The 27,738-nt window shown below is 44.5% G+C and overlaps 1 protein-coding gene across 1 annotated transcript in view; it reads right to left on the minus strand.

Moving 5' to 3' along the window:
- Window positions 1-21,491, minus strand: part of PFDN6 (prefoldin subunit 6) — a 150,610-nt gene extending 129,119 nt beyond the window's left edge. Inside the window, exon 1 of the mRNA XM_077998993.1 lies at window positions 21,482-21,491. The gene's annotated coding sequence lies outside the window, so the exon portion shown is untranslated. The remainder of the gene's footprint in view (window positions 1-21,481) is intronic.
- Between the last annotated feature and the right edge of the window lie 6,247 nt (window positions 21,492-27,738).

The raw sequence follows: 27,738 nt of genomic DNA on the forward strand, positions 1-27,738 counted from the left end.
TTACAAATGACGCCCCAGGGACACCAGGTAGGGGTTTAGGGTCCCTGTGGCCCCAGGTTCTGACATCGGTGTGCAATTGCTTCTGGGTGAGCGCGGGCCTGTGCTCCAGAAGGAGCCTTACATAGCCCAGTCTAATTGTAAATGGGGAGGCTGAGGCCCACTTCCAAGAAGACATTTACTGCATCTGTACCTCTGGTCACCTGATGCCTCCCCATCAGGCTTGTGCTGTGCTGTCATGAAGACCAGGGCTGTGGCCAGGCCCTCTACACTCACGTGTAGTCACGTGCACACTCCTTGAGTCTTTGTGTTGGGTGGAGATGCACAGTCCCTGCCTGTGCCCCCCGACTCTTGACTGACCCCCACTTCCGTAGCCTCCCTCTCCTGGGCACTCAGAAGCTCTGCTCCCTCCGGGTTAGGTGTCCAAGAAGGCCTCTCTTCCAAGGCTGGCCGCGCAGTCGGGACCCCCTAGCTGGCACCCATGGGGCTTCACATTCCCAAGCAGCATTGCCTGGCTCCTGCCCGTCAGGGCGCTGCATTAAAACGTGTTGCAGGGCCTCATCCCACCTGGGACGCCGCTTCCTCGCGGGCGCCAGGCTCGCGGGTGCGTGCCTTTGTGTCCCGGTTTCGCATCGGCAGCCTCGGGGAGGGCCTGGCGGGGCTGCCCTTCACCCTGAGCCCACGCCCGGGTAGGCTGCGCCCCCGCGCCTCCTCCTCGTACTTCTTCCTCCCAGCGTGTCCCCGACAGCATCGGCTTGGCCGTCCCGGTCCCAACTCATTCTCGATCGCAGGAAGCCCCACGTGGGCGTCTAGACGGCCACCCTGGCCCGGGCGGGTGCGCGGAAAAACCTCTGGAGGATGGAAGCCGCTCCTTGGCGCTGGCGCCTCCGCTTCTGCCGCCCCCTAGAGCCCGCGCTAAGACCGCGGCCCTGCACCGGGTGAGCTGAATAATCCCGGTCCCTCAACGCCTCTCCCTCGTCACCCGCTGAGCCCCCACCAACTCCCCCTGACCCAGGAGGCCGAATGGAGGAAGAAGCCCCTGATCTCATCTGTCAGGGGTCCGGTGGTGGATAGGGTTTCTGGGATCACCCATGCCCTCCATCTCAATATCCAAGGGCCAGGGGCTTCAGACACCCCCTTCCCTCCCTCTCAGGGTCAGATCAAGAGAAGATCAGACCTAAATAGGTGTCCCCCATCTGTTTCGCCCGCACCCACTCCCAGGCAAGCTAGGCTGGAACTGAGGTTTCTCTGGAGCTCTTTCTGCAGCTGGAGCCAAACCAACAGAGGTCGCCCCCCGAAAACCAAGAGGACTTTCCCAAAGGTCACGTTTGGTCAGATGCTCTGAGTTCCGAAGGCTTCTCTGCATGGAAACAATGCTATACAGTCACTCGAATAACATTTATATACGGCAGCTAAGTCCCCAGGCCAATCCACAAAAGCCTATTTAATTACACAGTGCTGCCAACCAACCCCATCTAACAGCTTCATGAGGGAGTCTGTGCCAAGTTGCTGTTGAGGAGGCCAGGCCCATAGCCTTCTCTTGGTGGCTAACTTCTTCCTCCCCTCCAGAAAGCTAGGGCCAGGCTCTAAGGAAAGGTGGGAGGGGTTTAAGGTCAGGGCTGTAGAGGCGGGGTTTTGGGGTGGAGCTGGGTGTGAATAGGCCAAGTGCCCCGGCCTCTGGGCCTATGGGTATTGGTAGCGTCACCATTGGCTGGTGGGCAATGGAGGCTTCTGGATGGGGTTGGAGGAGATAGGGAAGAGAAAGGCAGAGGTTTTAGGGAACTGCTTCGGGTTTGATTGGGACAGAACATAAACTTTTGTTGGAGCAGCCAAGTTCTGAAAAGTATTGACTGCCTATGGAAGGAGTTGAACTTGAACTCAAAAAGTAAGAGAGAGTCATTGATGGTGTTTGAAAAGGCGAGCGATGTGATGGAACTGTGTGCTGCTTGGTGGCGGAGAAGAGGAGGGTTTGGGATGGGGCGCGCAGGGAGATCATGTTTTTGTTTTTTGAGACAGAGCTCTGTTGCCCAGGCTGGAGTGCAGTGGCACAATCTCAGTTCACTGCAGCCTCTGCCTCCTGGGTTCAAGCAATTCTCCTGCCTCAGCCTCCCGAGTAGCTGGGACTACAGGTGTGCACCGCCACCCCCAGCTAATTTTTGTATTTTTAGTAGAGACAGGGTTTCCTCATGTTGGCCAGGATGGTCTTGATCTCTTGACTTTGTGATCTGCCCGCCTCAACCTCCCAAGTGCTGGGATTACAGGCATGAGCCACTGCGCGGGACATCTTGTATAGATGGAGGGCTGTGGGGTGGGTCCTCTGGCCTGTCACACCCTTGGAGCTGCTTTTCAGCTTTGGGCTTATATTTTTAGCATTTGCAACTTATAATCAAAAAATAACTCGTGAAATAAAATAAAAATAACTTACAGACCACTTACATCACTGTACCTGGGAGCGCCACATATCCTAGAGGGCCATGGGCTCCACAGAGCTGTTCTTGCCCTCTCTTGGCTGTCTTGCATGCTGAGGTTTGTAGTTTTGAATGAACCAGGGCAGGTAGGGGTGGAGATGAGATAGAGGAAGGAATGAGTCAAAACAAGGCTCTCAGCCTGGGCAACAATGCAAGATCCCTTCTCTCTCTTTCTCTCTCTGTCTTTCTCTCTCTTTCTCTTTGAGACAGGGTCTCACTCTGTCACTCAGGCTGGAGTGGAGTGGCAAGATCATGGTTCACTGCAGCCTTGACCTCCCTGGGTTCCAGCGATCCTCCCACCTCAGCCTCCCAAGTAGCTGGGTTTCCAGGCGTGTACCAGTAGTTTTTGTATTTTTTGTAGAGATACGATTTTTCCCCTGTTTCCCAGGCTGGTCTTGAACTCCTGGGCTCAAGCGATCTGCCCATCTTGGCCTCCCAAAGTGCTGAGATTACAGGTATGAGCCACCACGCACGGCCCTTTTTCTCTACAAAAAATAATTTAAAAATTAGCTGGGCATGGTGGCGTGTGCCTGTAGTTTGCAGCTACTCAGGAGGCTCAGGCAGGAGGATCGCTTGAGCCCGGGAGTTTGAGGTTGCAGTGAGCTACGCTCCTGCCACTACACTCCAACCTGGGTGACAGGGAGAGACCCCATCACAAACAAACAGACAAACGAACAAACAAAACCAAGGCTCCCGCTGCCTCAGAAATAAGTTTCTGTGTAGTAAGTGGTGGCCACCTTGTTTTGTGGTTAACCCTTTTTGCTACAAGTTTGGTGTGGTCAGCAGGGGCCATCAGGGCCACACCGGAGCTTCCTTCTGTCAAGCTGCACGGTTCACAGAGACTGTCCATGTGTAGGCCATAGTTATGTTTCTCAGCTCAAACCTAGAGTAAGCAGAAGTCACCTTGAGTGCTTACGATTGGCCTTCTGTTATCTTTTCTCTCATATTCAGGGCAGTTTCATAGGAACTGGCACTGACAGCAGACTGCCGTCTCAGTAAGGAAGACCTGTCCTGCTAGTCCTTGAATAGAGACCAAGGATATCTACAGGGGCATCTCCTTTAGGGCTCTCCCTACATGGCCAGGATGGTAGAACGAACACAGCTCTTAGCTTCCGTGAGAGCCAGCATATCACCCTGTCTGGCTTTCCCTCAACTGGCAGGAGCAGGTCAATCCGTTTTGTTTACTTTGCTCTGGCCACTTTATTTTTTGAGACAGGGTCTCACTCCCCTTGCCTAGGCTAGCATGCAGTGGTGCGATCATGGCTCACTATAGCCTAGACTTCTCACGCTCAGGTGATTCTTCCACCTCAGCCTCCTGAGTAGCTGGGACTACAGGCGAGTGCACCACGCCCAGCTAATTTTTTGTATTTTCAGTAGAGACAGGATTTCGCCATGTTGTCTAGGCTGGTCTCGAACTCCTGGGCTCAAGCAATCTCCCTGCCTCGACCTAAAGTGTTGGGATTTTCTGGCCTCTCTTTCTGTTAGAAACACCTTACTCTAGGTTGAAGGACTTTTGGTTCCCGAGACATGGATGGTTTTCCAAAGTACAACAGATAAAGGCCACACGGGCTCTATAGTAGCTCAGGTAAAGGTCATGTTCCAGGTCTTCGTCACTTCACCTATAATAGGCTTGGACTCCGGCAGAGCCTCGGGCCAAAGAATGTGGGTAACAGAGATATGTTCCTTGTTGTGTTCACATCTCCCCGGGGCCTGGGCTATATTGTTGAGTTAGGTAATGGGCCTGCTGTCCTCACGAAATAAGGCATACTGGTATTTCTAAAGCTGGGAGAGATTTCTTTTCTTTTTTTTTTTGAGACAGAGTCTTGCTCTGTTGCCCAGGCTGGAGTGCAGTGGTGCAATCTTGGCTCACTGCAAGCTCTGCCTCCCGGGTTTACGCCATTCTCTTGCCTCAGCCTCCCGAGTAGCTGGAACTACAGGTGCCCGCCACCACACCCGGCTAAATTTTTGTATTTTTTTTTAGTAGAGACAGGGTTTCACCGTGTTAGCCAGGATGGTCTCGATCTCCTGACCTTGTGATCTGCCCACCTTGGCCTCCCAAAGTGTTGGGATTACAGGCGTGAGCCACCGCGCCCGGCCAATGCCCCGGCCAATGCTGGGAGAGATTTCTTATAATTCCATTACTTTCCAGTTGTGGTTATTTTTATTAATGCCTGCAGGTTTTCTTTACTTTTAGAGCTGTAAATCTATAGAAACAAACAAACCCCAAACCCAACAAACATGTTTCAGAGACATTAGGGATAGGGAGAAGATGAGAAATAGCACCCTGTTTGACTGGGGCCCTGGGGAGAGAGGGACTCAGACAAAAGAGTTTGAGTGGCAGGTGGTCTGTTTTGGGTGGGTGGAGCAGACTTAGGGCCAAAGGTGGCACTGATTTTAGCTGGCAGCAGGCCTCTCTGTATTTCTAACTGAGACTTCTCCTTCCTTTAGCTTAGCAGGGATGCTTTGCTTCTGAGTTGCACATTTAACCTCAGCATCAGTTTCTTCACCTGCAAAGTGGGATAATACTTGCTCTGTAAGGGAATAATTCCCCCTTTAGTGACAGCCTTTGCAATGGAAGTGGAGAGGAAGGACCTGACAAGATGTCTTGGTTCCATCTCCATGTCTTAGTTATTGCTGACGTGCGGGTGTCTGAGGCATGCTACTGTCCCTTTTACACTTTTGATCTTAGTGCTGTTAAAATTCCCTACTTACTATTATTATTATTATTTTGTTGCAAATAGCAAAATCGGATTCAGAATAGCTTAAGCCCTAGAAGGAACTGATTGTAAAAATATTGGGTTTCTCAGGATTTGAAGACAGAGTTGACTCAGCAGGGAAGAGTGAGAGCAGTTCTGGGGACCTCAGGGGCTCATAGACTTTGTCCCTGGAGTGTGGATACCCACCACTCAGCAGAGCTGCTGTTGACCTCTGTGTCTCTGGGCTCCATGGTTCAGAGTCATGGAGAGACAGTCTGGTTGGCTTAGCTTGGGTCATCTGGCTCCCTGAGAACCAATTTTCTGTGGCTGAGAGCCCAGTGTACCAACAAACAGATATGTAGGATGCCTTTTAGTGGAGGTGGAGGGGCATTGGGGGCACTGTTCCCAGATAATGTGGGATCCTAAGGCCCCCAGAAGGTGTCCGCTCTCTTTCCCTTCTTCGCTTCCGTCTAAACAGACTCCTTTATATGCATTTGACCAGCATGATACAACCAGCCCCTTCATGACCACATTTGCTCTCCCTGCCACTCAGTCTCCTGGATGGGCAACCCAAAGTCACGTTCAGCTGCTGTGGCCATGACTTCTCTTACCTCAGAGGCCGACATCTCTGCCAGTTCCTATTTTGCCACTTTGTGATTCAGCACATAAACTTTCGTGGCCATTATATCCAGGGCTGCATTGCGACTTCTGCGGGCCCTGTGTACTTTTCTAAACAATAAACTCAAAATCATACTTATGACCGTGTTGATATACAGGCAAGTATATTAATATTATATATTAAAATATTTTCTTCAGCCTTAAAGTAATTTTTTTTCTATTTTAAAAGAAATGTAAACATTGCCATGGGCCCCAGGGAGTATTGTGGGCCCTAGGCACTGTGGCTGCTGCACATAATGGATCCATGGGCCCTCCTTGTGTCTTCGTTAAAGATTTTACTGTTTTACTCTTAAAATGCAATCACAATTCTATTACCACATTTTTAATAATCATTCCTGTTGTCATCAAATATCCAGTCAGTGTTCAGATTTCCAAGATTGTTTTGTAGGTTTTGCGTGTGTGTGTGTGTTTGACTCATGATCCAAATAAAGTTGATGGTCTTCTAATTCTTTAAAGATCTACATTTTCCTTTATTTATTTAGAAGTCCTTTTTGTTTATGTTTATCATGGACAAATTTAAGCATATACAAAAGTGGTTTATTATTGCTGTTTTTTTTTTTTTTTTTTGGAGAGGGTCTCACTCTGTTGCCCAGATTGGAGCGCGGTGGTGCGCTCAAGCGATGCTCCGGCCTCAGCCTCCCAAGTAGCTGGGACTACAGGCGCCAGCCACCATGCCCGGTTAATTTTTTATTTTTGTAGAGACAGGGTTTTGCCATCTTGTCCAGGCTGGTCTCCAACTTCTGAGCTCAAGCAATCTGCTCGTCTTGGCCTCCCAAAGTATGGAATTACAGGCATGACCCACTGAGCCTTGCCTGTTATTGCTATTTTAAAAAGAATTAATACATATTAAAAATCTTTTTCAGTTCTAATTTTGAATACAATAAATATCAATAACAATATCATAAGTAAAGCTTTTCAGTGTTTTCAGTACTTTTTAAGAGTATAAAGGGGTTTATACTCTTGAGAGATTTTTTCAAATTGAGATTTAAAAAAATTGGGAATCACTAATCTAGAAGAACTGTTAAAAATAATCACGCCCACATGTGCTCACCCTTAGAGACCTGGATTCAATCCATTTGGGGCCTGAGCGAAGGGACTTGTGTAACATTTCCCCAAGCGATTCCAAAGTGCAGGCTGAGTTGAGAACCTGTGCTGTAAACTGGAGAGATCCCAGTAAGAAATAAGCAGCTGGGCACAGTGGCTCATGCCTGTAATCCCAGCACTTTGGGAGGCCAAGGCGGGTGGATCACATGACGTCAGGAGTTCGAGACCAGCCTGGTCAACATGGTGAAACCTTGTCTCTACTAAAAATACAAAAAAATTAGCTGGGTGTGGTGGCACATTTATGGCATCCTAGCTACTGGGGAGGCTGAGGCAGGAGAATCACTTGAACCCAGGAGGCGGAGATTGCAGTGAGCCGAGATCATGCCACTGCACTCCAGCCTGGTAGACAGAATGAGACCCTGTCTCAAAAAAAAAAAAAAAAAAAAAAAAAGAAGAAAGAAATAAGCAAAGATGGCCGGTTGTGGTGGCTCACACCTGTAATCCCAGCACTTTGAGAGGTTGAGGCAAGCGGATCACCTGAGGTCGGGAGTTTGAGACCAGCCTGACCAACATGGAGAAGCCCCGTCTTTACTAAAAATACAAAATTAGTTGGGCATGGTGGTGCATGCCTGTAATCTCAGCTACTCAGGAGGCTGAGGCAGGAGAATCGCTTGAACTCGGGAGGTAGAGGTTGCGGTGAGCTGAGATCATGCCATTGCACTCCAGCCTGGGCAACAAGAGTAAAACTCTGTCTCAAAAAAAAAAAAAAAAAGAAAGAAAGAAATAAGCAAAGGCACAGAGTGGGAAAGGCAAACAAATGCCCTAGATCTGAAAGGGCCTTCTGGAAGCTGCTGCATCCAACAGAAATGCTTGCAAATGCAGGCCTGGACAACCCCAATAACAGGGGCTAAAATAAATAGGAATTCATTTTTCTCACAAGAAATCTGAGGATGACAGCTTCCGGCGTTGGTTTGCTCATCTAATGATGCCATCAAGGTCCCAGACTCTTCATATCTTTACACTCCACCCTCCTACAATGTTACCCTTACATATTTTCTTTGGCTAAACTATAAGTACGTTTTTCATAATAGCTGTTCCATTTACTTCACTATCAAACATGACATTCACCAACAAAGAAAAGATGCATTAGACGTGTTCGATACCCCTTAACTGTAGCAATGTCTGCCACCACTTTGCTGTCTTGAAAGAGACATTTTATGGCTATTGCAAATGCTTTGGAGATACTAAGACTTGTACCTGGCAGCTATAGATGAAATGTGGGCAACTGGGAAGTATAATTGCCACTGAATTGTGTTATTGATTTATTACTGCAAATAAATCTATGCAGGTCCCTTCTGAAATCAAGATGGTCCTGAACTCAACAAATGTCTTATTGACATGCATAACAGTGGCTGGTATTCCTTCTTTATCCTGTTTGTCAGTTTTTGGAATTTACTGATTAGATAAAAATAATCTCACTTGCTCCTTACTAATGAGTTCCACAGAGGGGCATGATGTTGGAAAAGGCACCATGCAAGGCGTGATTACTAAGAAGACAAAGGGCTTGTGGGGGAGCTGTTAGGGAGGGTCCTGAGCCAGGGCTTGGGATAAACATCTCATCATTTTACTGTATTTGATGCTTGGAAGTGACATGCACTTTGCAAACTCCATTTTATGTTTTGATGAGTTTGTGCTTATTTGGCTTGGTTAGGATTAGCTGCAGTTGTGAGAAACAGAAAACCCTGAAAACAACAGTGTCTCCACCAAGATAGAAATTCATTTCTCTCTCACATACTACCCTAGGGCTGGTGTAGTGTTTAAGTGTCAGAGACTTAGGTTCCTTCTCTCTTGTTCTTCCACCAGCCTCAACATAGCTCTTCCCTCTCAGGTCCAATATGACTTCTTGAGTTCCAGCTTTCATGTTTGTATTCCAGTCAGCTGAAGGAGAAAGGGGAAATAAGGACAACCCCTCTTTTTTTTTTTTTAGAGGGAGTCTTGCTCTGTCGCCCAGGCTGGAGTGCAGTAGTGGATCTCAGCTCACTGCAACCTTCTCCCCTCAGGTTCTAGTGATTCTCCTGCCTCAGCCTCCTGAGTAGCTGGGATTACAGGTGCATGCCACCACGCCTGGCTAATTTTTGAATTTTTAGTAGAGACGGAGTTTCACCATGTTGGTCAGGCTGGTCTCAAACTCCTGACCTCAAGTGATCCACCCGCCTTGGCCAGTACCTTTAGGCAAAGCATTATAGCAGGCGTCTAAAAACAAATGGGCTGTTTTGTTTTGCTCGGAAATCTCTCCCAAAGGGATTGTTTTGTTTTTTGATGTATTTGAAGGCTGTTATAAGTATCTAGGGCTTTTGCTCATGGAGTAGCTTCCCCCTTTCCTCGTGAGGCCACCATTAGTTACTTCTCCATATACGTCTGCCTCTGAGGTGTCCGGCAGTATGAGGAGGCCTCTGGCTTTGTTAGTACACCACTAGGATGTTTACAACGTGGATCAAGACTTCTTTTTCTTTTTTTTTTTTTTTTTGAGACAGAGTCTCTCTCTGTCACCCAGGTTGGAGTGCAATGGCACAATCTTGGCTCACTGCAACCTCTGCCTCCCAGGTTCAAGCCATTTTTCTGCCTCAGCCTCCCAAGTAGCTAGGATTACAGGCACCTGCCACCATGTCTGTTGTGGGAAATCAGGAACCCCAAATGGAGGGACCGGCTGGAGCCACAGCAGAGGAACATAAATTGTGAAGATTTCATTTTAATATGGACATTTATCACTTCCCTAATAATACTCTTATAATTTCTTATGCCTGTCTTTACTTCAGTCTCTGAACATAAATTGTGAAGATTTCATGGACATTTATCAGTTCCCAAGTAATACTCTTACAATTTCTTATGCCTGTCTTAATCTCTTAATCCTATTATCTTCATAAACTGAGGATGTACGTCACCTCAGGACCACTATTGTACAGATTGATTGTAAAACATGTGTGTTTGAACAATATGAAATCAGTGCACCCTGAAAACGAACAGAATAACAGTGATTTTAGGGAACAAGGAAAGACAACCGTAAGGTCTGACTGCCTGGGGGGTCAGACAAAAACAGCCATATTTTTCTTCTTGCAAAGAGCCTATAAACAGACGTGCAAGTAGGAGAGATATCACTAAATTCTTTTCCTAGCAAGGAATATTGATAATTAATAATCTGGGAGAAGAATTGCATTCCTGGGGCGAGGTCTATAAACGGTCGCTCTGGAAGTGTCTGTCTCATGCGGTTGAGGTAAGGACTAAAATACGCCCTGGTCTCCTGCAGTACCCTCAGGCTCACTAGGGTGGGGAAAACCCCACTCTGGTGAATTGGAGGTCAGACTGGTTCTCTGCTCTCAAACCCTGTTTTCTGTTGTTTAAGATGTTTATCAAGACAATACGTGCACAGCTGAACATAGACCCAAATCACTAATTCTAATTTTGCCCTTTGCCTTGTGATCTTTGCTTTGCTGTTTGCCGTGTGATCTTTATTGCCCTTTGAAGCATGTGATCTTTGTGACCTACTCCGTTTGTACATCCCCTCCCTTTTAAAGTCCTTAATAAAAACCTGCTGGTTTTGCAGCTCAGGCGGACATCACAGACCTACCGATATGTGATGTCACCCTGGCAGCACAGCTGTAAAATTCTGCATTTTGTACTCTTCCTCTTTATTTCTCAGACCGGCTGACACTTAGGGAAAATAGAAAGAACGTATGTTCAAATATTGGGGTTGGGTTCCCCCAATACATGCCCAGCTAATTTTTTGTATTTTTCGTAGACACAGGGTTTCACCATGTTGGCCAGGCTGGTCTGGAATTCCTGACCTCAGGTGATCCACCCACCTCAGCCTCCCAAAATGCTGGGATTACAGGCATTAGCCACTGTGCCCAGCCACTTCAAGATGGTTTTAATGGTTAGAAATATCAGCCAATTGAATTTTCAGAGACATATGCTACCTAATTTTGTATTCAATACTTAAGTCATTAAACTCCAGTGGTCTGTATACCTGTTTGGTCTCTAAGACAGTTTGGCCTCTAAGTCTGATAGAAATTTCTGTGATGATGGAAATGTTCTACATTTATGCAATTTAATGTGGTGGCCACTATTCACATGTGGCTACTGAGCACTTGAAACGTGGCTACTGAGCACTTTAAACATGGCTAGTTCACTAAAGAACTCAATTAGAAATATAATTTTAATTTTAATTAATTTAAATGGCCACAGGTAGCCAGCTGGCGCTACCATATTAGACAGCACAGCTCTGAGGCATCTTGTTCTCTTAAGGACCCACATAATTCAACGAAGAGACCCAAGTTTAATACAGATGTGGGATATGCAGTCTTCAGAATTCAAACATGCCAATTAATTTCTGTTCCTCTTTTTCAAGTAGGGGGTTTCAAGCACAAAGGCTTTTGCCTGGTCTTGGGCAGAATTTTTCTCCCCAAAATTTTACTGAAATTTGTGCTCTTTTATAGTCTGTTCCTTTTAACTCATAAAATTAATAATGGAAGACAGAGGTTTTTGGATGCAGTTGCTTTAAAAAAAAATCAGGTTCAGGCCAGGCACAGTGGCTCACACTTGTAATCCTAGCACTTTGGGAGACTGAGGTGGGCAGATCTTCTGAGGTCAGGAGTTCGAGACCAACCTGGCCAGCATGGTGAAACCCTGTCTCTACTAAAAATACAAAAATTAGCCGGGCATGGTGGTGCACACCTGTAATCCCAGCTACTAGGGGCTGAGGTAGGAAAATCGCTTGAACCTGGGAGGTGGAGGTTGCGGTGAGCTAAGATTGCACCACTGCACTCCAGCCTGGGTGACAGAGTGAGACTCCATCTCAAAAATAAATAAATAAATAAATAAAAATAACATAAAATCAGGTTTACTGAGATATAATTTAAATATGGTGAAACTGTAGCTATACAGTTGTTTATGAGTTTTGAAAAAAATATTCATTGTGTAACTACTACTACAATCAAGATAATATTTTTATTACCCCAAGAAGTTTCCTCATGGACACAGTTTTTTTCAAGTCACTCCTGGTTAATGTGTCATTAGGGTAATAAAACAATGTTAATTCTTGAATTGGATTTAGGCTGTTTAAATTTTGCTCAATGGATTGTACCTCGGGGGTGGGAGAATTTACTCTGGCAACTTAGTAAAGGTTGGTGCTGCCAAGTGAAAGCAGACTGTTGGTGAATATAATTTATTGGGGTTGAAAAGGATACATCAGCCAGATTGATGCATGAATGCTAATCAAGGGTTGATTTAGCAAGATCTTCTACTAAGGAAATAATATGTACAGTGCTAATCACATTTTATTTTTCATAATTGAGTTAAATATTTAAAGTGATTAGAATAGTCACTGCCACTTAATACTACTTCAGAATTAGCTGCTTTTCTTCATATTGGTGTAATTCACAATTCGCTTCCAAGCTTCACCTACCTTTTGGCTGGTCAAAATGAGTTGTTAAAGAGTCCTACTGGTGGGATTATGTCAGATTTCTCCAACAATGTTATCATGATTGTTATTTTACATATTCTCCTAGGGATTTGTCACTATTTCATACTGTGTTGTTTTGTGGGGAAGTGGCATTCCAGAGGTTCTTAAGAGCTTTTCCAGCTTCCAGAGTTGCAATTGTAAGTTCAGATAACATGCCCAGGGGCAGGAGAAATCATCATAGAAACTTTTTTGGTTCTCTGTATCTCCCATTAATGTTTCATAACCTTCTACCTCGATACTTTCCTCTCCACATACCCTGGTGTTCAAAATAGCCCTTCTTGGCCGGGCGCGGTGGCTCAAGCCTGTAATCCCAGCACTTTGGGAGGCCGAGACGGGCGGATCACGAGGTCAGGAGATCGAGACCATCCTGGCTAACACGGTGAAACCCCGTCTCTACTGAAAAATACAAAAAAACTAGCCGGGCGAGGCGGCGGGCGCCTGTAGTCCCAGCTACTCGGGAGGCTGAGGCAGGAGAATGGCTAAACCCGGGAGGCGGAGCTTGCAGTGAGCTGAGATCCGGCCACTGCACTCCTGCCTGGGCGACAGAGCGAGACTCTGTCTCAAAAAAAAAAAAAAAAAAAAAGGCCTTCTTATTTGATTGGGTTTTCCTAATTAAAAGTTGCCACTGATGTTATATCCCAAAGTTTCTGGAATTCCTAAACATTGTCCTTTGTCTAAACTGTTTTAACTTGAGTGCAGGGTGCCTCCAGACACAGGTTGGAACAGATGTGGAGGGAAGAACACTGGGGCTGTTTGTCCTGTGGTATGAGAGGATCTGGTTTTAGAGCAAAGCTCTTTAAGCTTGGAGAATGAATCAAAGGTGTTGAAGTGCCCTGTTTCTGTATGTTCTAAGAGAAATGTGCTCTTAACGTTTATAAGCTTTTTGTCTAGGCATTCACCTTTGGCTTGGTTCCTAGCACTGTTAAATTACATGAGTTGAGGGTTTGCCAAAACTATTGCTAAATTTGTAGCTTCTGTATCTGCTAAAATTGGACTATTTTTGATGTTTCCTTTAACCTGTTTTGTAATCTTATTAATTTTCTAGTGAGCCCATTGTGCTGTTGGAATTCTGATATCCCCAAATCTAATGAGCCATGACCATACACTTTAGCTCCATTCCCACTGGCTTCTCAAATTCTTTTTCATTTTTCCAATTCTCTAGCACTTTCTCTTATAGGTGATTCTACCTTAATTTAAAATTAAATGAAAACTTCAGCCCCTTGGTCTCACCAGCTGCTAGCATTTTAAGTGCTCAAGAGCCACCTGTGGCTAGTGGGGGCTCGGTTGGAGAGCTGGATATAGAACACTTCCCTAACAGCAGAACGTTGTATGGGACAGCACTGCTCAATGTATCACTCTCTGATGATCTCACCCACTTTACAGATACTAGGATGGTCTAACTATGTACACTTTCTTCCAAATATGACGTCGAAGGCTTTCCCTCAGTTCGTATCTTTTAACAAATATTTTAGAGTCTTTATAGATCGATCTCTCACACATCTCTGCAACAAAAATATATGTATTCATTTAATTCTTTTTTAATTGACAAAAATTGAATCTATGGTATACAATACGATGTTTTGATTTCTATATATATGTGTACATTGTTTAATGGCTAAATCAAGCTAATTAATATATGCATTACCTTACATATTTTTTGTGTTTGGTGAGAACCCTTAAAATTATTCACTTAGCAATATTCAAGTACACAGTACATTGTTATTAGCTAGAGTCACCATGTTGTACAGTACATATCTTGAATTTATTCCTCCTGTCTAACTGAAATTTTGTATGCATTGATGTTTGTTTTTACATTCAACTCATTAAAAACATAATTATGTCACAGAGGTAGGAGGTTTTGAAAAAACCAAAAAACCAAACAAAAAAATATAATTAGGTTTGTTTAGCAATCTAGCAATGCTTAGTGTGCAATGCTTTTTACAGCTGCTGCTAAAAGCATAGCAAAACCACAGAAACCTATGTGCTGCCAAAACCTATGTATTTGGTCATATTTATTTTGATATGTGTTTTTTTGTGTGCCTAACCTTTTCTCTAACTTTTTTTTGTAAAGAATGCTGGAGTATTCCCAAATTGTTGACAAATTCCCTTGTTTCCTGTTCTGTCTAGATTTCAGTGTTGGCCACTAGGTGGGGATAGGATCCTGTTTCTCTAGCCTTAACATGATTTTTGAATTTCGATGCTTTGCAATGGATAATCTGGCTTTTTCCTCGAAAGTTTTAAAACATTTCTTTTGTGAATTCAAAACAACAGTTTTAATTCTGTGTAGTTACCCAATAAAAAGGAATAAGAAACAAGTGCTAAATTATTTACTTACAGTGTTTCTGTATGGAAATCCTTACCCCCAAGGCGGCAGGCTTCACAGCTTGACTCAATGGTGAGAAATCTGAGTTGACTCACAGCTTTCTGACTGTACTCTGATGGTACCACGTTAGGATAAATTCTTGGCCAAACAGAAAATCAGGGGAGACTTCCTTCTCCTTGTCAAACTCTAAATTAATCTACTCGTTCTTTTCATAAAGCAAAAGGTGAAATGTTGAGGACTCTGAGTCAGTTATCAATCGAAATGACTTTTAAACTAAGTCCCTTTTAATTATGACTCAAGACAATATTAAATTAATCACTGGGTATTATAAACACTGGCTTCTCATTCCTCTGCAGATGAGGTTTGCTTGTTTGTGTCTGTCTTTCTTAAAATCCCAAATAGTGAAGTCTCTCTTAAGCAATGGAGGCTCATTCACAGTCAAACTCTTTGCGTGTAAAATTCTTTGGGTACAAAGTAGATTGCCTTCCTCTTGTTTTTCTTTTTCTTGAGACAGGATCTCACTCTGTTGCCCAGGCTGGAGTGCAGTGGCATTATCATGGCTCACTGAAGACTTTACCTCCCGGGCTCAAGTGATCCTCTTGCCTCAGCTTCCTGAGTACCTGGGACTACATTTATTTTTTATTTTTTTATTTTTTTGTAGAGACAGGGTTTTGCCATGTTGCCCATGCTAGTCAAGCTATCTGCCCTCCTTGGCCTCCCAAAGTGCTGGGATTATAGGCATGAGCCACCAGGCCCAGCCTGCTTTCTTCTGTTTACCAAGATGTTTGACAGTGGATATGTAAAAGGACAACTTCCCTTTCTCATGTGGGGCACTGAGAGAGGGGCAGCCTCTATTTCCTACAAGAAATATAGAATAGAAAATGTGTAATTTCTCATGGTGTTCTGCAAAAATTAAAAATTTCACAGAAGACTCATCTGCACCCCTGGTTTGTAATTTTAGCTTTCTAAAACTTGCCTATATGCTAATATGATTCATAAAACATTTGTAATAATTTCAGAATGAGAATTTTAAAATGAATTTAGTTCTATATTTTCTATAGTAACCAATATTTCCAGAAAAGTAGGATTTAAGAGTATCTTCTGTAGCAATATATGCCTTTCTTTGTCTTTTCTTTTTTTTCCCGAGACAGAGTTTCGCTCTGTTGCCCAGGCTGGAGTGCAGTGGCGTGATTTCGGCTCACTGCACCATTCAATCGGCTGAAGGCCTGGCTGGAACAAAAAGGGAGAAAAAAGGCGAATTCACTCTCTCTGTTTTGGAGTAGGGAGTCCTATATTCCCCTCCCCTTGGACATCAGATCTCCAGGTTCTCTGGCCTTTGCACTCAGGGACTTGCACCAGTAGCCCCCCATGTTTTTGCTCTTGGACTCAGAGTTACTCCACCAGCTCCCCCAGTTCTCAGCCCTTCAGACTTGGACTGAGCCGTGCTACTGGCTCCCCTGTCTTAGCAGCTTGCAGATGGCCTAACGTGGGACTCCTCAGCCTCCATAGTTGAGAGAGTGAATCCCCAGCATAAATCCCCTCTCATCTGTCTACCTATATATATCCAATAAATTCTGTTTCTCTGAAGAAGTCTGACTAATAAAAGCCCCCAAAGGCCCTAGTGCTGGTCTGTTACTAGCTTCCTGGTAGACAATATTTTACATATGGCATCCCAGCTCCTTGTGGGAGGAACTAAGTGTGTCCTGTGTGGTTCCAGGGGCACAGGATCCTTGGAAGCCTGCGCCTGGTTTCTCCTGGGCTTTGCCCCGTGTGCCTTTCCCTGTGCTGAGTTTACTTTGCATCCTTTTACTATAATAAATCAGAGCCCTGAGTAGGACTGCATGAGGAGCCCTGTGAGTCCTCCGAGGGCGTCATCTCACCTGGGGTGGCTCTGAAGGCCCCCAACATAGCTCTTCCTTTGGCATTGGTATCTGCTAATATGTAAAAATCCCCCAAAACCGACTTGTCATCATAATTTATGAACATATTTCATCAAAATTTCCTGTAGTCACATCCAAGAAGGTCAGTTAAGAAAGAAAAACTCTTTAAGTTTGGTTAAGGCTCTGCCATTTTTGAAAATTCATATTAATCTAATAATATTGTAGCAACTACAAGTTTTCCTGATTGCTATTTTTTTATTGCTGGGGGGATGGAGTTTCGCTCTTGTTGCCCAGGCCAGAGTGCAATGGCACAGTCTCGGCTCGCTGCAGTCTCCACCTCCTGGGTTCAAGCGATTCTCCTGCCTCAGCCTCCCAAGCAGCTGGGATTACAGGCACCCGCCACCATGCCCAGTTAATTTTTGTATTTTTGGTAGAGACAGGATTTCACCATGTTGGTCAGGCTGGTCTTGAACTCCGTACCTCAGGTGATCTGCCCGCCTCGGCCTCCCAAAGTGCTGGGATTACAGGCATGAGCCACCGTGCCCAGCCTCCTGATTACCATTACATAAAATTTGGACTTACTGGCACATCATACCATGAAATGACTGGAGAAAACATGACTTCTCTCTTGGTATTAAACATCAATTAAGATGAGTTACAAAAATCATAGTAAACTGTATTCTAAAAGCAAGCTTATGCCTGAAAAATCTGGTATACACATAGTTTTTTAAACTAAGGATGTATTTTCACTGTATAACCTGCAAGAGAAGGAGTTGGGGTGATCTGGTGAACATAGAGTTATGGAATAAGTGTGTATCTATAACTTAGTACAAATAATATACAAAGAGAACGATAATGTGTTATGTGGCTGCGCATGGCGGCTCACTTCTGCAATCCCAGCATTTTGGGAGGCCGAGGTGGGTGGGTTACTTGAGCTCAGGAGTCCAAGATCAGCCTGGCCAAGATGGTAAAACCTCATCTCTACTAAAAACACAAAAAATTAGCTCTCAGCTACTCTAGAGACTGAGATGGGAAGATCGCTTGAATCCTGGAGGCAGAGGTTGCGTAAGCTGAGATCATGCCACTGCATTTCAGCCTGGGTGATAGAGTGAGACTCCATCTCTAAATAAATAAAATAAAATAATATAATATATTATGCTATTCTACCTGTTATTTAAAATTGGGATCTTATGTTGATTTCTACAGTTGGGAAGCATATTCCTAATAACTGACCTGCATTATCAGTTTTGTATTGTGTTCAGTGGCAAAGCCAGGCTTGGTGTCTGTTCCATCTGGGAACGCCAGGAGTAATGGTCCCACTCCTTGCTGCTGAGGGTACAGCATGAATTTGGGCAGCACCATGAAATAAAGCAAATGTGAGGAGATCCTCTATCAGTTGCACTCCTATTTAATAAGGAGACTTGATCATTATCAAGAAGTTAATTTCTCCATGCTGGGGTGAAACCATACTGACTCATCCTGGGGCTCTTCACTGGACCCAGTGATCACCAAATCCTTCAAGCATAAAATGGCCATGTGACTATCTCCTTCCTCTCAGGATGAAAGGGGCAGACAATAACATTGATTTATGTTCCTCAGGAAAGGACACGCTATAAACTAGAGAACATGGGAAAGAGGAAGTACATGAGTTAAAATGCAGGCACACAGTGGCATGTGCCTGTGGTGCCAGCTACTGGGGAGGCTGACTGGGAGCATTGTTTGAGCCCAGGAGGGGGAGGCTACGGTGAGCTGAGATGGTACCACTGCACTCCAGCCTGGTTAACAGAGTGAGACCCTGTCTCTCTCTTTCTCTTTCTCTCTCTCTCTCTCTCTCACACACACATACACACACACACACACACACACACCCACAGAGAAAATAAAGGAGAAAAATAAATTGTTCTTAAACATAAAATTTAAAGTGGGGTTTTTTGTATCACCACATTCTTTTTTGAGATGGTGTTTTGCTCTTGTTGCCCAGGCTGGACTGCAATGGTGCAATCTTGGCTCACTGCAACCTCCTCCTCCCAGGTTCAAGTGATTCTCCTCCCTCAGCCCCCTGAGTATTGGGATTACAGGCACGTGCCACCATGCCCAGCTAATTTTTGTATTTTTAGTAGAGACGGGGTTTCACCATGTTGGCCAGGCTGGTCTCGAACTCCTGACCTCAGGTGATCCACCCTCCTCAGCCTCCCAAAATGCTGGGATTACAGGCATGAGCCACCGCGCCCAGCTGACTGTTAAATTTCATTCAGCTATGCACCCAACCTCACCACATTTTTATAAGAAGAAGAAATAAAATAATAATTACTAATTAAATAATTAAATACTATTTCCTTCTCCTTATATGTTTGAAAACATCAAAGATTTTTTCCAAAATTATCAAAGCTATAAAAGGGTCAATATAATATCACCTGGTAACAAATGAATTCCTCTATGATGCAAAGAATCAATGTAAAATTATGAAGAAATATCATCCATTCACAAAAGTAACTGCAAATAAAAAATCCCAACTTCCGTAATGTATTTCCTCGTTAAGAGGAAGGTGATTGTGACGTCCTAATTTTCGTTTTCTTCACTTACCCCCACACTCTGCAGTAGGTAGGGGCTTTCTGGGTCCTGCTGGTGCCTGAGAATTCTCCCACTTCTTCCCGGCAGCTCTAGCATCTTACTTCCCCAGCCACAGCCTGTTTCATCTCCAGCCTTTCTGCCTGGACAGGGTTGGGGAAAGGAGTGCTGGATTCGGAGCTCCTCCTTCCCTGCACCGCCTCATTTTCTCCTCCGGGTCTGGCGCACAGTGGCCATTGCCGATGCACCCTGAAGGCTGAAGGAGCCATGGCCCTGGCTGCCCTGCTGAGCCTCCCGGAACCCAGGTCATCAGGGGTGAGTGCTCAGGTGGGCGAGGGAGAGTGGGGGCTCTGGGCGCTTCTGGAGTCCACAGATGCTGTTTTCTTTCCTGTTTCTTTTTTCTCTTCTTTACTGTTTTGCGTGCGGCTCCATTTTGCTTTCTCTCATTCTAACAACAGTATAACCAACGTTTACTGAACGCCTCCTGAGTGCCAAACCTCATGTCCTTCCTCACAACACGATTTTCAGAAAGGCTTTCATTAATGCAATTTTAGAAATGAAAAGACTGAGACTCAAAGAGATTCATAAATGTCTCCTTTCCCCCATGTCCTCGCGCTGAAGAGAGAAGAGCTGGGGCTTGGCAACCTCCTCTGGAGATTCTCTTGTAAATTGTAGAGGTCAGCTTCCTCAAATAGGAGTCTGCAATGTGGGTTTTTTTTTTCCTTCCTTCCTTCCTTCCTTCCTTCCTTCCTTCCTTCCTTCCTTCCTTCCTTCCTTCCTTCCTTCCTTCCTTCCCTCCTTCTCCCTCCTTCTTCCTCTTTCTGCTCTTCTTCCTTCTTCCCTTCTCCTTCTCCTCCTCCCCTCCCCTCCCCCTCCCCCTCCTTCTCCTCCTTCTCCTCCTCCTCCTCCTCCTCCTCCTCCTCCTCCTCCTTCCTCCTTCTTCTTCTTCTTCTTCTTCTTCTTCTTCTTCTTCTTCTTCTTCTTCTTCTTCTTCTTCTTCTTCTTCTTCTTCTTCTCCTTCTCCTTCTCCTTCTCCTTCTCCTTCTCCTTCTCTTCTTCTTCTTCTTCTTCTTCTTCTTCTTCTTCTTCTTCTTCTTCTTCTTCTTCTTCTCCTTCTCCTTCTCCTTCTCCTTCTCCTTCTCCTTCTCCTTCTCCTTCTCCTTCTCCTTCTCCTTCTCTTCTTCTTCTTCTTCTTCTTCTTCTTCTTCTTCTTCTTCTTCTTCTTCTTCTTCTTCTTCTTCTTCTTCTTCTTCCTCTCTCTCTCTCTCTCTCTCTCTCTCTCTCTCTCTCTCTCTCTCTCGACAGGGTCCTGCTTTGTTGCCCAGGCTGGAGTGCAATAACGTGATCACAGTTCACTGCAACCTTGAACTCCCAGGCTCAAGGGATCCTCACACCTCAGCCTCCTGGGTAACTGGGTCTACAGGTGTCTTTCACCACACCTGGATAATTTAAAATATATATATATATATATATATTTTTTTTTTTTTTTTCTTAGATATGGAGTCTTACTGTGTTTCCTAGGCTGGTCTCAAACTCCTGGCCTCAAGTGATCCTCCTGTCTCAGCCTCTCACAGCACTGAGATTACAGGTGTGCGGCACCACACCCAGCCCGTTAGTGATTCTCTCCCATTTCATTCAGTCCTCAACCCACTGCATTCTCCCTTTTTCTTCCCCACATCTCTGATGCTGCTCTCAGGGTGACCTTTATACAACCCAAACCAGTGGTCACTTCTCTGTCTCTATCTCTTGTGTGTCATTAGTGTGTTTGTGATGCATCCGCTCCTCCTTCCTGGACTTTTTCTCCTGTCTGGTGTCTTTTGTGAACCGACTTCCTCTTTGTTTCCTCCTACTTTCTAGTCTTCTCCTTTTCAGCCTCTTTTTTCTTGTCTGTGTTTGTCTGGATGCAGGAGCACACACTCAGACCCTTGCTATTCTGACTTTGTGTACTTTTCTTGAGTGGCCCGATCCAAATGTAGAACTTTGCTTATAATGAGTCTCCTTCCAGTCTACGTCACTAACCTAGTGTAGCCTGGGACCCAGCCATTTAGCTCTCTGTCCTCAGATTAACTCCATTTGTTCCCACAGAAATTCAAACTAAGCATGTTTCAAACAGAGCATCTAACCTTCTCTCAATTATTTCATTTTTCATCACCTTTGCAGTCACTGATGCCACAGTTCTCCACACTGTCTGGGTATTCTGGACTCCTTCATATCCCTACTTCTGGCACAAGATTTAGTGATTCCTGTGGCCTCTCATGTCATTACTGCCATTCAAACCCGCCTGCTGTCTCCCTCACCCCATGTTCCTGCCCCTGCCTACACCCTCATGACTTCCCACCTGATGGCTGAAGAGTTGTACTGGTCTTGCTTTCAAACCAGCCTCCTCCAACCCATCCTCCTTACCGCTGCCCCCGCCACACACAAATCTCATCATATTACTGTCCTGCTTAAGATGCTTCACAACCTCCCATGTCCAGTGGGATAAAATGCAAACACCTGCCATCAGCACACAAGGCAGGTTACAGTGCAGCCCGGCCCACATCCCACCTGGCTTCAGTCACGCTGAAGAACTGCAGTTCTCCTTGCAACTTCATGCCTCTCTGCTCCTGAGCCTGCTTCTCCTGCTGGAAATGCCATTTCCCCTTTCTCTGTTTTGCTAACCTCAGGTAAACACAGTCCCCAGGAACCTTTCCTAAATCTCATTTTTTCAAAGTGCCCTCTTTATGCTCCTGAGTGGCTCCAATGTATATCTTATGGTACTCAGTGGTGATCAAAACAACCTATGGAAATAAAAAATTAAAAAAACACGAAATAAAATACACATGTAGCAATCTTCTTTTCTTTGTCTCTTTGGATTTTGGATTTCAAGCAGCTTGAGGACAAGGCCCATGTCTTCTGAGTTACATCCTTAGTGCCTAGAGAGCGAACATTCACAATGAGTGTTTATTTAATGGAATGAAAATTAACATTTGAAGGTGGAATTTGCTTTAACATGCACAGACCTTTAGTTTTAGACTGTGTGAATATAATAAAAACAACGTAACCTAAGGTAAACAAACTACACCTCTGTGGCACAGCTTGTATGTCACGTTTTTCATTTGGTTTTTCTTTGGGCTTCGTTTCTGTAGGTGAATAATTCTCTAGCCCATAAACTCAGTGGAGGATCCTCAGCATCCGTGTGTGACACTGAACTTGCTGTCACTTGATGCATCCAAGGAGAGGACTGGTTTTCCCTGTGTTGGGCTTGGAGGGGAAATCCTCGCTTAGGGAACAACCACCATGCAGTGTCATTTCCCTTCGCTTCCTCTTCCAGGCTGAACCCCGTGCTCTCTCATCTTTGTTCTTTTACTGTAATAGTAATAGACTTTTTTGTTTTCAACCTTTTGCTGCTTCTTATACATCAGGTAAAGCTAAGATACTATCCCATAGGTGTTTCAAATGCAACAACTTTTATTTCCAGGTAAAACTACACTTGAAAATACACATTCAACAAGAACATTTTGTGAATGTTATGTGAATGACAACACTTTTAAATTTACTATGCCTTAAAATGAAAGTGTTTTGATAAAATTATATAAGGTACCATTTTCATTCTAAAAGTAAGAACATAACTTGAAGTCTATAAATAGCACTAAGACTCTGGAGGTCTTTTCATGTCCTGCATTATTTTTTTCCCCGAAAGATTTTGATTTCATCTCCCCACTTCCCTGCCTTGCTCTGTGGCTATATCAGTATTTTTTATGTCTGGTCCTGTAGGGGTTCTGAGACCCTATGGGAATGGGGTAGGGGGACTATGCAATTTTGTTTTTACCAGGAGTTGTGTGACTTGGGCAAGTTACTTTATTTCTGTGGTCAGTTCCCTAATATGTAAAATAATTTCTTCTGTTAAATCAAGTTTAGCCTAAAGCTGCCTCCTTACATATTTTAAGTTTGGCCTAAAGGTTTCTCTGTACATCATGAACAAGTGGAGGTGTAAACAGACCGTAGCCCACATTTGTGCCAATCACCAAGTTTTGGCCAATCATATGTAGCCAACTGTTTGAACTGTGTTCAAGTTAGGCAGACATTGAGCTGTAACCAATCTGGCTGTTTCTGTACCTCACTTCTGTTTTCTGTATGTTACTTTTCTTTTTCTGTCTGTAAACTTTCTTCCACCACGCGGCTGTGCTGGAGACTTTGAGCATACTCTGGCGTGGGGGCTGCCCGATTTGTGAATTGTTTATTGCCCAATTAACCTCATTTAAAATTTATTTGGCGGAAGTTTTTCTTTTATTAGGTGGTGTCAGAAGTGGGGTTGGAAGTAGAGCTTCTAATGACCCCCAGGAGTGCTGAGTGACCTACGAGGTACACTCCGGGCTCATTGTGTCTCTTTCTCTCTCGGGGCAGCTGGGAATCGTGGTAAGTTCTCTCTCAGATTCTGAAGCTCCACAGATTTGTGTGTTGAACTCTCTTGAGTTTCTTTGAGTAAATTTCTGATCCTGATTGGGTTTGAAAGTCGCAAAAGAAATTGAACTGAGTCCAGGATCGGATTGGCTCCAGTAATTAACTGTTTTGGATCTAGTTAGAGGCCTCTTACATCTAACTGGATCAGAAAGAAACCAGTATTAAATAGCAATATTGCAAGGGTGTAAAATTTGGCTTTTGGAAATTCACAGGGATTTTTGTGTTCTACTCCTTTGTTTCATTTTTCTTGTGCACTTATGTAGGAAAAAAAAATAATTGGCTAAGTTGAACAAGGGAACCTGAGGGCAAAGCCAGTATTTGAGGTAAAAATGTGATCTTTAATTTCTGAAGAACTTTTGGATTCCTTTTGGATTACACATGCATAAGTATTAGGCCCTGGAAGGAGCAAAGTCTTACAGAAATGGTCGGCGTGGTGGCTCACACCTGTAATCCCTGCACTTTGGGAGGCCGAGGTGGGTAGATTGCTTGAGGCTAGGAGTTTGAGACCAGGCTGGCCAACATTGTGAAACCCTGTCTCTACTAAAAATTAAAAAAAAAAAAAAAATCCAGGCATGGTGGCATGTGCCTGTAATTCCAGCTACTCGGGAGGCTGAGGCACCAGAATCACTTGAACCTAGGAGGTGGAGGCTGCCATGAGCTGAGATCATAATACTGCACTCCAGCCTGGGTGACAGAGACTGTGTCTCAAAAAAAAAAATTTTTTTTTTACTAAAGAACTTGCAGTGGAACATTCCGAAAGAACAACACTGCACTGAAGTGCATTTGAAAATGAGGGCTCCCAAATTAGTGTCATGTACAGTCATGTACGGTCTCATGTAGCGATGCCTATTGATATGCAGAAACTTCTAAAAAATTTCAATATTTGCATTTAAAGACTTTACAAAACATAAATAAAAATTTTAAGCAACTAATTGATTTAAAAAATTAAATCTGCCTTGCACTTTTCGCTGATGGCTGTGGGTGACAGGATGAGGCATGTACGGGATCATGGGACATGGGGAACGTTTTTCTCCCCAGAGTGGAATCTTGAGAGCTGATGAGATGACTGGAAAAGATCCCTTCATGACTGACAAGCAGCTCCCTGAAGTTTTTTTTTTTTTTAAATGGAGTCTCGCTGTGTCACCCAGGCTGGAGTGCAGTGGCACCATCTCAGCTCACTGCAACTTCCGCCTCCCGGGTTCAAGTGATTCTTCTGCCTCAGCCTCTCGAGTAGCTGGGATTACGGGCGCCTGTCACCATGCCTGGCTAATTTTTTGTATTTAGTAGAGACGGGGTTTTACCATGTTGGTCAGGCTGTTCTCAAACTCCTGACCTCAGGTGATCTGCCCACCTTGGCCTCCCAAAGTGCTGTGATTATAGGCATGAGCCACCACGCCCGGCCCTGAACTTTTAATTTAGTGTCACTGCAATAGATGGGTCCTTCTCTGGCCTCCCTGAACTCTTTGCCTTCTCCACCCTGCTGCAATCAATGCTTTTCTTTTTCTCTTTCTCTTCTTTCCTTTTTCTGTCTTTCTGTTACATCTTGCCTAGAGACCACATGTTGAAACTCCTGGCTGGAGGTCATTCCACCCCACTTTGAATGGATTAAAGATAGCAGAGCCCAACCAGGGGCAAGTTCAATATTGGGCACTAAGCAGAGTGGCTAACGTCTAAGTTTTGTCGCATGTATTTTGCTGTGGCTGGACGGGAAAATATTAATTCCGCTCCCCCATGCAATCTCTTGGGCAGCATCTTACAACATTGAGAGGCTTTTGCCTATGGTTCCATGAAATCAAACAAGATGATTTTCCTTTGCATTGTGACTTGGCCCCCAGGCCACACACACCAGGGTGCAGCTAACAGGGTCGCTAGGGCCACTCAGAAAGAGGGACCCCAGAAGCCTGGCATGCTAGCAAAAAGGTAAGAATTTCTTAGCAGTCGGACTTCTGGCCTCTCTCTGTGTGGAAATGGTTGTAGGAATGGTAAAAACCATGGTCTCCTCTGCAAAGTTTTAATTAATGATAAAAAGGATTTGTGAGCTAATCTTAAGCTGTAGCAAATCTGGTGTACTTTGTGCTATGAATTGGTCTTTCTGTGTCATTTGGTCATAAAAAGGGGTTAAATAGGATCAAATGTGGGCCTAGGACTCCCAGAAGCCTGCTGTTCAAGCCAGCCTGGCAAACTGGTCAGTTACGAACTGCAGGTCCCTGAAACCAAAAAACACTGGATAAGGATTCCCTCTCATCTTGTTGTATGTCCTTGGGAGCTTGACCTTATAACCACATGATGGTACTTGCTTTTGGTCTCCACCATCTGGAGGACAGGAATTTTGGAGTTCATGTCGTAGTTAGCTCTAAAAATTGTCTTGAGCAGTTAAAAGCCTTTGCAAGCGGAAAATTGGCCGCTCTTCCTCTTCTGGGAAGAGCAATGGCAACCACCAGTGTTGTAGCTTAGTGGTTAAGGCTTTGCCATCTTATGATAGTGGCCAGGGTTCAATCCCAGCTCAGGGGATAAGACCTGTTTGGTTTGAGATCTTTGCTATTTGCTGATTCTCTTCCCCTCATGAACAACTTCTGACTCCTCATCTTGAGTTTTCCTTTCTCTGAGCTATGTTTGGAAATTCTAGAGTTTGTAAAAATTGCTTGCTACCCTTTTGAAGATACCTCGTACACTTGTGGTTAAGTCATAACCTTAGTTAAGGCTTATTGGTTTCACCTGGGAGATTGCCTTTGGTAAAGTTCAAAAGCCAGACATATTGGCTGTTTAGCCTGGCTAAAGTCGAGTAATAAGATATTTAAAATGATTTTTTTAGGCTGGGCACAGTAGTTCATGCCTGTAATCCCAGCGCTTTGGGAGGCCAAGAAGGGTGGATCACCTGAGGTCAGGAGTTTGAGACCAGCCTGACCAACATGGAGAAACCCTGTCTCTACTAAAAGTATAAAAATTAGCTGAATGTGGTGGCTTGCACTGGTAATCCCACCTATTCAGGAGGCTGAGGCAGGATAATTGCTTTAACCTGGGATGTGGAGGTTGCAGTGAGCTGAGATCGCACCACTGCACTCCAGCCTAGGCAACAGAGCAAGACTCCATCTCAAAAACCAAACAAAAGGTTTTTTTTTTTTTTTTTTTTTTTTTTTTTTTTTTTTAGAAAGAGCGCTATAGTTAAAAGTCAGCTTAATTAAAAGTGGATATCCAAGCTATAGGTATATTTAAAAGGCCTTTTGGTTTTTTCTCTTCTTGGATCTTGTTTTTTTTTTTTCTTTTTAGCCAACTGAATTGTTTTTCTCCATTTTGTCTTCTTGTCACTTTTGTTGCACACATGAGAGGACTTAAGGTAACTTCTAACAGCCTGGGACTCCTTGGGAAAAACAGAGGAGGCACTACAGATCCTGTTTTGGGATAAACCTCTGTTTTCCTCATGAAACACCAGGAATCAAAAGCAGATAGATCCCTCTGAAAATCTAAGGCTAAGTATCCTTTTGGGGATGGCCAACATGGCAAAACCTAGTCTGTACTAAAAATACAAAAATTAGCCTGGATAAGTGGTGCACACCTGTAGTTCCAGCTACTGGAGAGTCTGAGGCATGAGAGTTGCTTGAGCCTGGAAGGCGGAGTTGCAGTGAGCCGAGATTGCACCACTGCATTCCAACATGGGCAACAGAGTGATACTCTGTCTCAAAATAAAGGAAAGAAAGAAAGAAAGAAGGGAAGAAAGAAAGAAAGAGAGAGAGGAAGGAAGGAAGGAAGGAAGGAAGGAAGGAAGGAAGGAAGGAAGGTCATTTCCACAGTTAACTGCTTAATGCTGATGCAGTTTCTGAAAACTTCACAAGTAGGCACAATTCTAGAATATGGTGTCTTTCAGGAGGTTCCTGAAAGGATGGAAAGGACCCCAAAAAGTACTCTTGATTACAGGTTTCTGATAACTTTAGAATCATATCATTTTTACTGGGTAAGAAAATTCCTGGAGCTTTTTTTTTTTTGAGACAGTCTCACTCTGTCGCCCAGGCTGGAGTGCAGTGGTGTGATCTTGGCTCACTGCAACACTGCAAGCTCCACCTCCTGGGTTCACACCATCCTCCTGCCTCAGCCTCCCGAGTAGAGTAGCTGGGGCTTCCTGGAGCTT

Source organism: Macaca mulatta, chromosome 4 (genome assembly GCF_049350105.2).
Source record: "Macaca mulatta isolate MMU2019108-1 chromosome 4, T2T-MMU8v2.0, whole genome shotgun sequence".
Classification (NCBI taxonomy): domain Eukaryota; kingdom Metazoa; phylum Chordata; class Mammalia; order Primates; family Cercopithecidae; genus Macaca; species Macaca mulatta.